Genomic DNA, 12,105 nt, shown 5'->3' with positions numbered 1-12,105 from the left:
TATGTTTTATATGGCTTAAGCAGTAGAAACTATTCTTAGATACCATTATTTAAAATTCAAAAACTTGCAACAGTTTAATACTTGACTTTTATTCCTCTACACTATAAACCAAGTATAGACTTTTAATGGTGGTTGTCTACAGTACACTGATGAGTAAGCATCAAATCAATGTTTGAATGTTTCAGGAATGTAACTGAAGCACATAGATCAAACCCAAAAATCTGAGATTAGTGTTACACCAATGACAACATAATTAGGAATTATTTAGAAGTTCCAGATGAGGCTGCATGACTACTTATTCCAGAGATTCTTGATTATAATTCTTTCCAACTACTGACTCTCCAGTGTGCTAATGAAAAACAGCAGATTTCATTTCTTTGGTGGGGAAACATGGGGAGCACACATGGAATCTAAAAATGAAGCAGTGCTTGAAGTCTTTGCTGGTTGGGTCCAGCATGCTGTGGGGGTTGCAGGGTTAAATATGTCAGCACAGGACCACCAGGATCCAATCCATTTCAGAAGTGCAACAGAAGCTCTTCTACAGACATCTAGCATTTGTCCTCCACAATTGCCTTCAAATATCTTGTTAGTTTTTAACAAGCAACACCCTTCTACTCAGCCAGTAGAAGTTAATGACTACAAGACCTTGGAAGTTTCTTTAGTGAGAATTTAATCTTACACGAAAAGGAGACAGTAACAAAAACTTTTTAATGCCAGGAAACTGATCAGAAATATAGATGGATAAAGCATCCTTTAGGTACGCTGTAAAAGGTAATTTAGTTTGAAATGTCCAATGAAAAAACAGTAGTAGTATAGCAACATATTTCTTACTACTGAAAAAATCCATGCATCATTAGTAGCTTTGTTTAATGCATACCAGTCCATTCCCATTTACTACAACAGCAATGAAGATGCTAACACCTTTGCCAACGACTGAAATGCCTGTCTTCCATGCAGGTTTCCACCTCACTAGCACAGAATGAAAAAAACCCAACACTAATTTGAATAAATGAATTGTGACTGAAGAACTAGAAGCCAAACTAGCCTTCAGACTAGCTGAAGGCTTTGTGAAAGAAAAGCCTTCCCCAGCTACACTTTCAAGTCTTCTTGATAAATCTCTAAAAAGTTTTATTTGTATGGATTCTAGTACTGTAAACATTCCGGAGAAGCCCTGTTAAAGCAACCTTACTCTGGAGTGTCCTTTATGTTGCAGCACACTCAGAAAAAACTCCAAACCCCTCAGCCCACAGGCTGACAACAGCTGAGAAGCATATTTTAACAACTGAATCCAGGTAAGAATGGAATTCACATGTTCTTTGCAGATGCCACTTTATGGACTAGAGAATGATGGGCAATTAAATAGAAGTGAAATGACATGAAAATTAATTTCTAGATCACATTAAGACCAAAATTTTATAGGGGCATGACATTCTTACTGCGAAAGCAGGTGACTGGTATTTTTAGAAATCAAAGTTTCTGAATATCACATTCAGATGTAAGAGTGTAGTACTATCATTAGCACTCAAATACAGATAAACTACTTTTAACACCTCAGCTTCCTGATATAACAAGGGCAGTTATGATAAACCTCTGATTTCGCTTGGAAAACAAGACTAGATACCTAGAGGTTTGTATGTTTTACAAGTGGAAAGCGGAATCATGACACTGACTCCTAATGCTGCTGTTTGCATATGCTACTAACAGCATAAATATTCAAAGCTCAAAACTGATCAAAAGTATGCTGTTATTTAGCAAGATTTTATACCAGCAAGTACTGAATATTAAAATTGTTATAAAAATACACCCTTTTTTTATGAGTGAAGCAAATGCAGTTACAACAAAAATTTGACTTTAAATGTTAGTAGAATTTGTTCAGAAAATTCTGAAAAGCAGAGTTAACCCCATTCAACATTAAAAATTAAGGCACTGCGCTGTAGTATTTTGGAACAAATCAGTGCAGAGACTCCTAGTAGTTAGACAAAAGATCTTTAGGAATTTTCAGTAGTTACAATCACTGTTACAGCAGACTTTCCTTAAGTAGTCTAAACTTAAAAAGTTCTTCTGACATCAAAGCCCACCACGTTTTTAAGAACTACTGAAGCAAAAGATTTGGTTTCTCCTGTTGAGTTGTACGCTATTGTATGTACCTACATAGTATGGCATATACTGCAATCCCCCTGCCTACCTGAACATTTAATTTCATAAAAACTGTATTTCCAGAAGTAGTAAGGAATTTTACTTAAAGCGAGGGCTTTTTCAGGAACATTCAGATGTCTCAGACTTGCCAATGTTAACAAGTATTTGGAGAATTAAGAGTAGAGTTCTAACTTCAGTAACATTCCACAGATGAGCCAGCTGCATAAATTCATTAAAAGATCAATACACTGTTATTTGACTTTCCTAAATATTTTAGCTTATGTTATTTCAATTTAGTATTTGAAGGACCTGACTGCAACAACTTTAATGCTAGACAGACTCATAATTCTGTAGTACTTTGATTTAGTTAATACAAAAAATTTTAAAGTATCATAGAAATATCCTCCTTCTAATAATCACTCAACTTGAAGTAGCAGAATTATTAAAAGAAATACATTCATTACAGTGGAGATCAGTTTTCCTACCCCAAATAGGAAAATACTTTTTTATTGATCATTATCAGAAAAACTATTTATTTATTCTTTAACTGTCACTGTTTAATCAGCTTGCCATTTGCTTGAAGAAGCTACTGAAACACAGAAGAGGCTGTTGATCAACTCAAAGTAAAATGGATCGCCATTTTCTCTGTTTTAAAGTCAAATGACTTGTTTTTCCTCTCATAAAAACAGCCGTAGCCCATTGCCATAGCACTACAAAATATAATAAAATAAATTCTTCCTATTATGATCCTAAGTAAAACAAACTGACTTAAGATTTCATGCATATTCACCACTATCATATACTTTTATTTTGAATTAAAGTCAAGGCCACAGAATTACTGAAAATTTATCCTATGTTGAGACTACGTTTTATCTCAGATTTTTCTTGTCCTTTCTTTACATTCAAATCCAAGATGTACATGAAATAATGTCAAGCATTAGACTTTTTCCACATCTGCACAGTTCATTCAATATTATCACTCACATACATCAATCTTTAGATAATTAGGGAAAAATCATGCCAGATCACACAGGAAATCCAATCAGATTTTCAAGGTCAAATGGATAGCAAGATTTGCCTCTTCCTAATCCTTAGATTACATTCTGTACTGCTTAGCTACATGAAGCGATGACATTTTGTAGATCACATAGTAAATAAACATGTGATTAAAGCTTCCCATAATACTAGAGATTAAAATCCCATGTTCTCAGACGAAGATGCAGCTAATGCAACAGTCCAGGAATTTAACTGGATGAAGTAATAACAGCATGGATTTTTTCCCTTTACGTTTAATCACAGCAGAGCGATCTAAGCAATGATTACTCCTCAGCTAACTCACCAAATAATGTTGCTAGATACATCAGATAATGGCAAAGTTGAATTGTTTCACATTAATCTTCAAGCAGAATTAATCTTCCTGTGGCATAACTACAAGTCAGGATCACTCTCTAAGCCAATACAATACTTAAGTTTAATGCAGAACAAAGTGATGCTCTGCATTTGTCTGTAGTAAATAAATATAATCAACGTACAATCAAATGTCAAATTCAAAGTAAAGAGAAACGTTTATTGAATTTTTCCTTAATATCATTTTTCCAAAACACATGATCAGGAGGAACAGGAACCAGGTAAATTTGTCTGCAAATTCTTAAGAAACATTCCGCTAATATTCCTTAGATGCAGAAGTTTTATCAGACATCCTATTAAATCTACATCGTTTCATACTGTTATGGATGGAGTGATGCCCTTCACTGGTAAGGGAGAAGTAGCAATATTTTTATTGGTATAAAACAGATTTAACAAAGTTTGATACTGAATGCAACAGTGGATGAACAACGTTCAGTGGCAAGGTCCACTTGAGTGGGTACTGCACAGAGGACAGGGTCAGACAAAACTGTCAGGGGGACCCTCCCGGTGAGTCATGAGGTTCAGAAAGGACCCCCTTGCCTTCTCAACTCCTTCTCAGGGGGGAGTTTAGCTGCGCCTGGATCCAGACTTATCTCAGACTTGGTCAACAGTTTCTAGCTAAAAGACTACATATGCGCAATCAATCCTTTATACCACTTAGCTAGGATTTCAAAGTTTAGCATGCTGTTAATCACTTACCGAGAACCTGTTGTGGCAAGGAATCTCTCAACCTTGAGGAGTGGCCTTGAGAGGCATCCCTACTCAAGGGGAGATCCTGCTGTGCAGGAGAGCTCAATGGGCCCTGGGCTGCCCACTATTTATGGAGTAAGATAATTGACTCATATTCGCACACTGACTACAGAAGTTAGTTTCCTTCACCACTTGAGTGGGACCTTGACCAGCACTGTTAAGTGGGCATGTTGTTCACAGTAGCCCTTGGCTACTGTGTCATTATGTCCCTCCCCCAGTACAGCCATCCTGACCTGGATCCATCCATCATAGCCACCACAGATGGTTATCACTTGAGCATAGTCACAGAAACAAAGGTCAGGATGCGGGGTGGGGAGCACACTGCCACACAGGTTTTTTGTACTTCATATGGGAGAACAAATGAAGATCCAAGGCTCAAGTTCTAGGATATCCAAATGATTAGAGCTTCAGAAAAGAGGGTTGACAACTGCACTGCAATTTCACTAGAAATATTTTCCACGTTGATTTTGAAAATATTTTAACACTAGCCTTTATAAATATTCCTAAATAATGCCCGACAAATACACTGTGGTTTTGGAAATTACTAACACTATACAACAGCAATATATTTTGTTTTATTTGGACAATGTCAATTTTATTAGCTTATAGCCAAAAGAAAGAAACATCAAAATTAAATTAAGTCAACTAAAGTTTGTTATACAACTGCTGAAGCATGCCCCAATAACACTTGTTTTCAGTAACTTCTCAAGACTTCATAGTTGACTTACATACCATCTTCAACTCAAAAAGCTCTTAAGTCAAATTGAAGACTGTGGAAGAATTTGTATATACTTTTCCTGTCCTTTTACTTCTTAAGAAAAAAAAGACTGCTGCTGACCATTGCAGGAGAAAACACTGAGCTAGATGGATATCTGGTCTGACAGTATTATTCCTTATGGTTTCACATTAGAAAAGAAATCAAAATTAGTGCGGTATTACAAAATATAACTTTGGCTTATTGGTTTGCATTTTATAAAGATCTCCTTTGAGGAATGCACCCCAGCTTTTATTGAACACATGCTTCCAGAGGAAGAGGGAGACTCCAAGTCAGTCATAGCAGAATTTCAGAACAGTTTTTCTTTAATGGAGGAAAAAATGGATAATAGCATTTCCATTTTGTCAAGCTTTCTACAACCCTTCCTGTTCAGAGTATCATTAAGTAATTCTGAAACAGTCTTTGGAATTAAAACATTACTTTTATACCATGGGTAAAGTTCCCCAGCATTTTTAAAGTTTTCATTGTGGCAAAATCCATACTTTATCTCAGAAGGCATGTATTAAGCACACCTATCCTGAAAATACTGGCAGAGTTTTTGCAATGAAGCTTTATTATAGAAAGTCTATGCTGGACAGATTTAATGCTCACAGTCCTTCCATGACTTGTTCTGGTAAATCCAAAGAAACACAACAGTTCTAATTTTGATGACATTTGATGACAGCTTAATCTCATTCTTGTCATAGTAAAATAGTCTCAACTGTGCTTCAGATTATACATATCTTACACTGGGCTCCTTTATTCCCAGCCCCACTAATGAGATGACTAGAAGTTACCTGAAGCTACCTCTCCCACACGTATTTGTCTTCTCAGCTGAAAGTAGTACTACATACTACCTTGAACCATGTCAAAAGGCTTTCTGAAATAAACCCCCCAGACTTCCTGAAAGCAGCCTCTAATGGACCTACTACTCAGTCTCCCTGTCGTCTTTATCAGCATGAACCTGGACAATCCTTCCAATTTTTGCACTGAACAGAAGAGGTAAACAGCCTCTTGCCTTTGAATATCTTAAAACATGGTCTAGTTAGCTTTAACACAGTTTCACTGTATATATATATTCACAAAAGATGCAGAACTCAGTTTGAATTGTATATAGCATCCCAATCCCCCAGGAAAACACAAGAGCAGCAACTAAACATTTTCTGATCTAAGTGCTTGGACACATACCCCTTTCCCCACCCCACAAGGCATTTCCAAAGCAAGTACTAGTGTATCTTCATGAAAAAGGCATATTAGAGAAGTAATAAAAAACAGCTTCAAAAATTTTAAAGTAAGGGAGCTAAGTGTATGTGGAATGGCTATACCTAGCTCCATCCTTAATGGGTCTGTAAGATAAATCAAAATGCAATATAAATTTTTAATGCAGCTGCTCCACTACTGCACACATCCCCATTCTATGAACTTCAGAATATTCTCACCTATCCTCCTCAGCCATCATTCTGATACTTTAAAAAAAGCCTTTTTAAAATCAAATTTAGCCTCCACAGTAGGTGCCAATTCTAAACTGGCATAAGTAGTAACACATTAAGAGCATGAACTGTTTATAAGAAACAAAGGACTTTGTTTCAAATGCACATTATTACAGAAGTTGAATTCAGAATAACTGTCTTTCATATGCCACCTTAATATTGTGGAAGCAACTGACAATCTAATTTGAATTTACAATAAAATGAGTGGTTCATTCTAGAATGATGTGTCTAACAGTTGGCACACTCAATAATATCCCTGTTGAAAGATTCAAACCAATCTTTATTTAAATTGCATTCACAGACATTGTAAGTTGTTTTACAGTCTAAGTACTACTGACTGCACTGATCTGAAAATACATTTCCATCACCTATATGACAAATATTTTGAATAGGCCTTTATTTAAGCAATTCAGAATTAATTGAACACTTATTACCTTCACATCAAAAATGACTCCACTAAGATCTGTTTAGATTGATTAATACTAGCAATAAAGTAGAAAGTACCACAGTAGAAACTGTCAAAAGTAACGTAAGATATTAACAGATGTTCAGTCAGTTTTGCTCAGGAAAAAAACAAGATGTAAACACAAGCTTCAGTCCCATATACCCACCTTGCTCCACTGGATATTACTATTTACCTCATTGTGAAAATAGCTTCTGAACTTACAAAGTTTAAGGTTTCCTATATAACCTACAAACTGTGATTCTTTAAACACGCTTTTAGATTAGCAAGGTCAGGTATCCACCAACTGCAAAAATGGCAACTCATTTGTTTTGTAACTTAAAAATTAAAAAATTCCAAAGGCAACTTATACATGTGAAGAAACAGTACCCGGTGTTCTACACGAGCAATTCTAACTTGGATACTACATCCTATCAGGACAAAAATACTTGACTGACATGTTCTTTCCTGCTTCAGGAACACCTAACCTTGCTGCTGAAGTATCAGCAGGAGCATTGGCTTTTGCCCTGTTTTGAGCAGGAGCCTGAACCTTCAGAGGTTTCTTAAAGCCTTGGGCATCTTATGAACCTTTCCATAAGTCTGTATGTGAAAAGGGACCCCCCTTCCTGGCCTGTTTTTACCTACTGTATCTACTGCACAACAGCCTGTAGATAACATGATTCCCTTTCTCAAGTACCTTTTTTGTGCTTGCATGTAAGAGCACAAATAGCCCCCAAGCTCCAAAGGCCAAGCTTTGGAAGCCTTCTAAACCTTGGTGGTATGGCAGGAACAAAATGGAGCAGTTAGTATCAAGTGATCTTTATGCTTAGAAGCCATTCTTACGGAGTTTTAAACATAAGCCTTAAGTAGTTCTCAAGAAAGCAGCATGAGCAAACAACAATTGGCAGTACAGATGTAAAGACTTTGGATGCAGATTTGAAATGTACAACTATGACCATTTCATAAGGGGATCCAACATACAGATCTTACACTTGGGGCATAGGGCTTAGACAAAATGAAGTTAGTATTTTGTATGAAGAGCCCTTACAACAAGCTGTTATATCTTTTTCATTTATGTGTATGAACACTATCAGGTAGCCCTTACATGGGATTTAACCTGTTATCTTAGCAGTTCGTCAAGAAGGGTCTGTATCTTTTCTTCCTTATATACACTGCACTAAATTTTCTGCGATTCCTTTGACAACTTTCATAAGGAGGAAAAGCACAAATCAGATCTTATTTGAAAAATGGGTACCACTTCCAGCTCTTTATACATATATCACATTTTAAGCTATTGCCAAGTTGAAAGACTAGCCACAGCACATCCAGTTATTGAACCCCAAAGCAGGCTGACTTGAGCACTATTGAAGACCATACTTAAAGCTTTAGGGCACCGACACAGAATCTAGTCTAAAAATCAGCTGACAGATTCAAATAAACCATGTTTAATACTGAAAGATACTTACACTACCAAAGCATGGTGGTAGTGCATCTTCCATCCCCATATTTTTTATAGTTGACAGTTACACAAATAAGCATACAGCTGTTTACACAGCATTATGCAAGATTTATGTAGCCATCAGCAAAACAAAGTAGTGTTCTCTTTCCTTATTTCTCTGAAAAAGTCAACTTGAGCAACTCTAGAGCTCTGCCAGCACCATCCACCCCAGCTAACAGAAGGCCAGGGCATAGAGCCTCACACTGGCAATCCTCAATTCAGTAAGGTGTCACATCCTACTGATAAATCCTAATAAAACACAACACACCTGTAAGTCACAAATTACTTGAAATCATCACTAAACCCAAAATTTCACACAACAGCCACAAGTGCTGAGGGAACTGGCTGATGTCATTGACAGGTCACTCCAGCTTCAGAAGATCATGGTCATTGGGGAACGTTCTTATAGCTGAAGCAAAGCAAGTATCACAGTTCTATACTGAAGAACAAGGAGGAGGATCTGTGTAACAAGATCATAAGACTCACCTTGATGTCTTGGAAGGTGATGCAGTAAACAGACCTGGAAAACCTTTTCCAAGCCTATGAAGGACAAGGTGATTGTGAATAGCCCACACAAGTTTATGACAGGGAAGTCACACCACACCGAACAGCATTCAACTATACAAGTACCTCTGTATCAACAATATGAGCAGCTCCACAGATGGGAAGAGTCATTGATGTCCACCTCATCAGTAGTAGTGCTTTTGATACTGTCTCCCTTGTAAACCCATGAGGTACAGGCTACGGACAGCAAGGTGGACTGAGATCCAATTTGCCTGTCTCAAAGGGTTGTGAATATGGCACTACAGCCAGTCCAGCTGGCAGTCAGAGTCTAGTGGTGTGCTCCAAGGGTCACTACCATTTATCATCATCAATTACCTCAATGAGACAGTGCAGCTTCAGCAAGTTCCCAGATAATAGAAAAGCAGAAGAAGTGATTCAAACACCAGAGGGTTGCGATTGCAGTCAGAAGTACCTTGAAGAGCTGGAGGAACCAGACAACAACCATCTCATGAAGTCCAAAGGGAAGTGTGTAGTCCTGTGCCTGTGGAGAAATAACCCCATGCACAAAAACAGACTGGCAACCCAACAGGTAGGAAGCAGCTTTGCAGAAAACTACCTGGGAGTCCCAACAAGCTGAACACTAGTGAGGAATGCGTGCTTCCAAAGGCCACCGTTGTCCTGGGCTGCACTACAACAGCACTGCCAGCACTTTGAAAGTGGTGATCCTTCCTATCTAGTCAGCATTGATTCAAGTTTTAGCAAGCTGCTGTTCTGCAGAAGAGTTCTGAAAGGATCTTCTGCAGGTAAGATTTGTTCCACCTTTGGTATTTTTAAGAAATACTATTTCTAGTGAATTCTGTCCCAACCCCACAATTTATTTCTTATGAAACACTGTAGCCCACAGCACCATGATTTGTTATCTAAAAGCATGCTAGAAATTCATTTGCATTAAAGACTATTGTTCAAATAGTGCAGAGAATCAGATTCAGATCTAGAGTACAGCAGCCCATGTTTCCCCCCCACCATTGCTCTGCACAGCACTGGAGTATACACATTCTTCCAAAGTCACACATCTCCTCCCGCTGCTTCCCAGAACATCAGGCTGCCTATAATACATTGTCCAACAAAAACTCGTCATTGTTCATATTTCACAGTGTTAGGGGCAAGGAAGAGAGATGAGGCCATCACAAGTGCCTGCAATGGTACCCAAGTTCAGTGAAACTCAAGAGTTGGCACCAGACACTGTTAGGACTCAAACTCGTACGCACTGGACCCAACACAACCATTACCACCATGCTTAACCTCACTCTTACTACAGAAATTGATAAAAGCTTGTGTGTTCTGTCACATTGCACTTAAGTGAACTAGGAAAGTGAATGCTACCCCTGCTTTGGAGCCTGTAAAAGATTTACTATTGAAGTACCTTCACAGTTATCTGTCTATCCAACCTGCTGTTCATGATTTTCTCAGCTTGACTAACACAAGTTTCCTGGTCCTTTGATGAAGTCTCATGAGTCTGAGCAGTTTACATGTCTGCAACTTCGTTTACCGTAAGCACAAGCTACCGATGTGCAAGTAAGCTGTGTGAAAAGGTAAACGTACAGAAAGAACATGAAACCACAGGTGAATGTGAAGGGACATAACACCATGGATAGGTCTTATTTTAATCCATAAAACAAAAACATAACTCAAGTATATGAAAAATGCGTTCAGAATACTTATGAAAAGGTAACCACCCAAAGATCCTAAAGTATTTGTGTATTCCAGTCCACAGATGTATGAGCCAAGCCTACAGAGGTTAATTGGTGCATGTAAAGAGGACTAATTCCAGCACACTATTCCCAATTACTTTAACACACCCCTAATCAGAAAGCCATTACTCCCACCGCTGGTAGATAAGGGGCAAACCACTACTTTTGATACAGTTATTGTAGGCAGTACTTTGTTTTATTCCTTATCATCCATTACAGTCCTTGGCTGCAGTCACATAGATTGGCAGGAAAAACATCAAGTCAGCTTGTACACCTACTGCCCTATGGGAAAGGGCAGCTTAAAAAAATTGACGTGGAAATTTTATGTATGAGCTTCAACATAAATTGAATGTTAAAAACTCTTTAGCACCCAAGTTAAAAATTAACTAGCAGAGGGATAACATTAACTACTATCCTTTCCACATGCTCAGTAGCAGGTGACTCCAAATACCTTTTCTGTGTATAAAGATACATATTACACAGAATTAAGCAGATTGCTAGCACATTCAATTGTTTCCAAATACTATTTCATTAAACTTCTTCTCATGAAATCAGTTTAATTACTTCACAGAATTTTAAACCAAGATCACTTTCCTGGAAGTGTGATAAACCTTGGAAGTCCAGCTTACAGACTCATTCCAGCTGCAACTCAAAACACCTCTGCCAACAGACCAGTTTCTCCAGGAAAGTAGCAAGATCCAAGTCTGCAGCAAGCCTGTTCTCTGTAGGACCACGTGCTTATCCATGTTATACCTTCACTGAGGAAGGTACTTCCTTTCAACTTTGATGGCATCCGTCAGTTTCTTAAAGTATTTCTAGCATGCACTTAGTAGAACATTACTCAATTTTCCAGATTTAAGCAGCAATGAAACAGATCTTCATGACTTATGCCAGTAAGCTTTTGCTGAAACATACCTTATAAAGAAAGTAAATATACAGTTTCAGTGGCATTTATGGTACAATTTTACTTGACATAGGAAACAGTTCTGAATTACAATTTTATCTAAAGAAAGGGTCTTCATGTTTAGCTTAAGTAAAACTAGCAGTTACTTCTGAATAAGTCATATTTCAGGGTAGCAAATTTATAAAAAAGCATCTTCAAGTATTTTTAAAAGCCCAAGGTCAGGTTTCTTCCAATATACACGGTTATGTTACAGCTGTAAGCAGCATAATACCTGCATGATGTTCTGTACACCTACTCAGCAGTCAAGATATTGCAAATTCATTTATCTTACAAATTTGTTTTGAAGACAGTTTAAAGTCAAGTGCTTTTATAGAAGTGGAACATTGATGCCTCAGTTTTACTGCAGTTTCAGAAGCCACATTATCTCATACAGTTATGTGATGAATTCATTTTAGAAATGTTACTGTCT

At 37.6% G+C, this 12,105-nt stretch overlaps 1 protein-coding gene across 4 annotated transcripts in view; it reads right to left on the bottom strand.

Moving 5' to 3' along the window:
• The window catches only part of KHDRBS3 (KH RNA binding domain containing, signal transduction associated 3), a 95,220-nt gene that overhangs the window by 70,248 nt on the left and 12,867 nt on the right, over nt 1–12,105 (bottom strand). The window lies entirely within an intron of this gene.

The sequence above is a fragment of the Falco peregrinus genome, chromosome 3 (genome assembly GCF_023634155.1).
Source record: "Falco peregrinus isolate bFalPer1 chromosome 3, bFalPer1.pri, whole genome shotgun sequence".
NCBI lineage: Eukaryota > Metazoa > Chordata > Aves > Falconiformes > Falconidae > Falco > Falco peregrinus.
The sequence above is the reverse complement of the archived record's forward strand: the minus strand, read 5'-3'. Positions and strand labels throughout refer to the sequence as shown.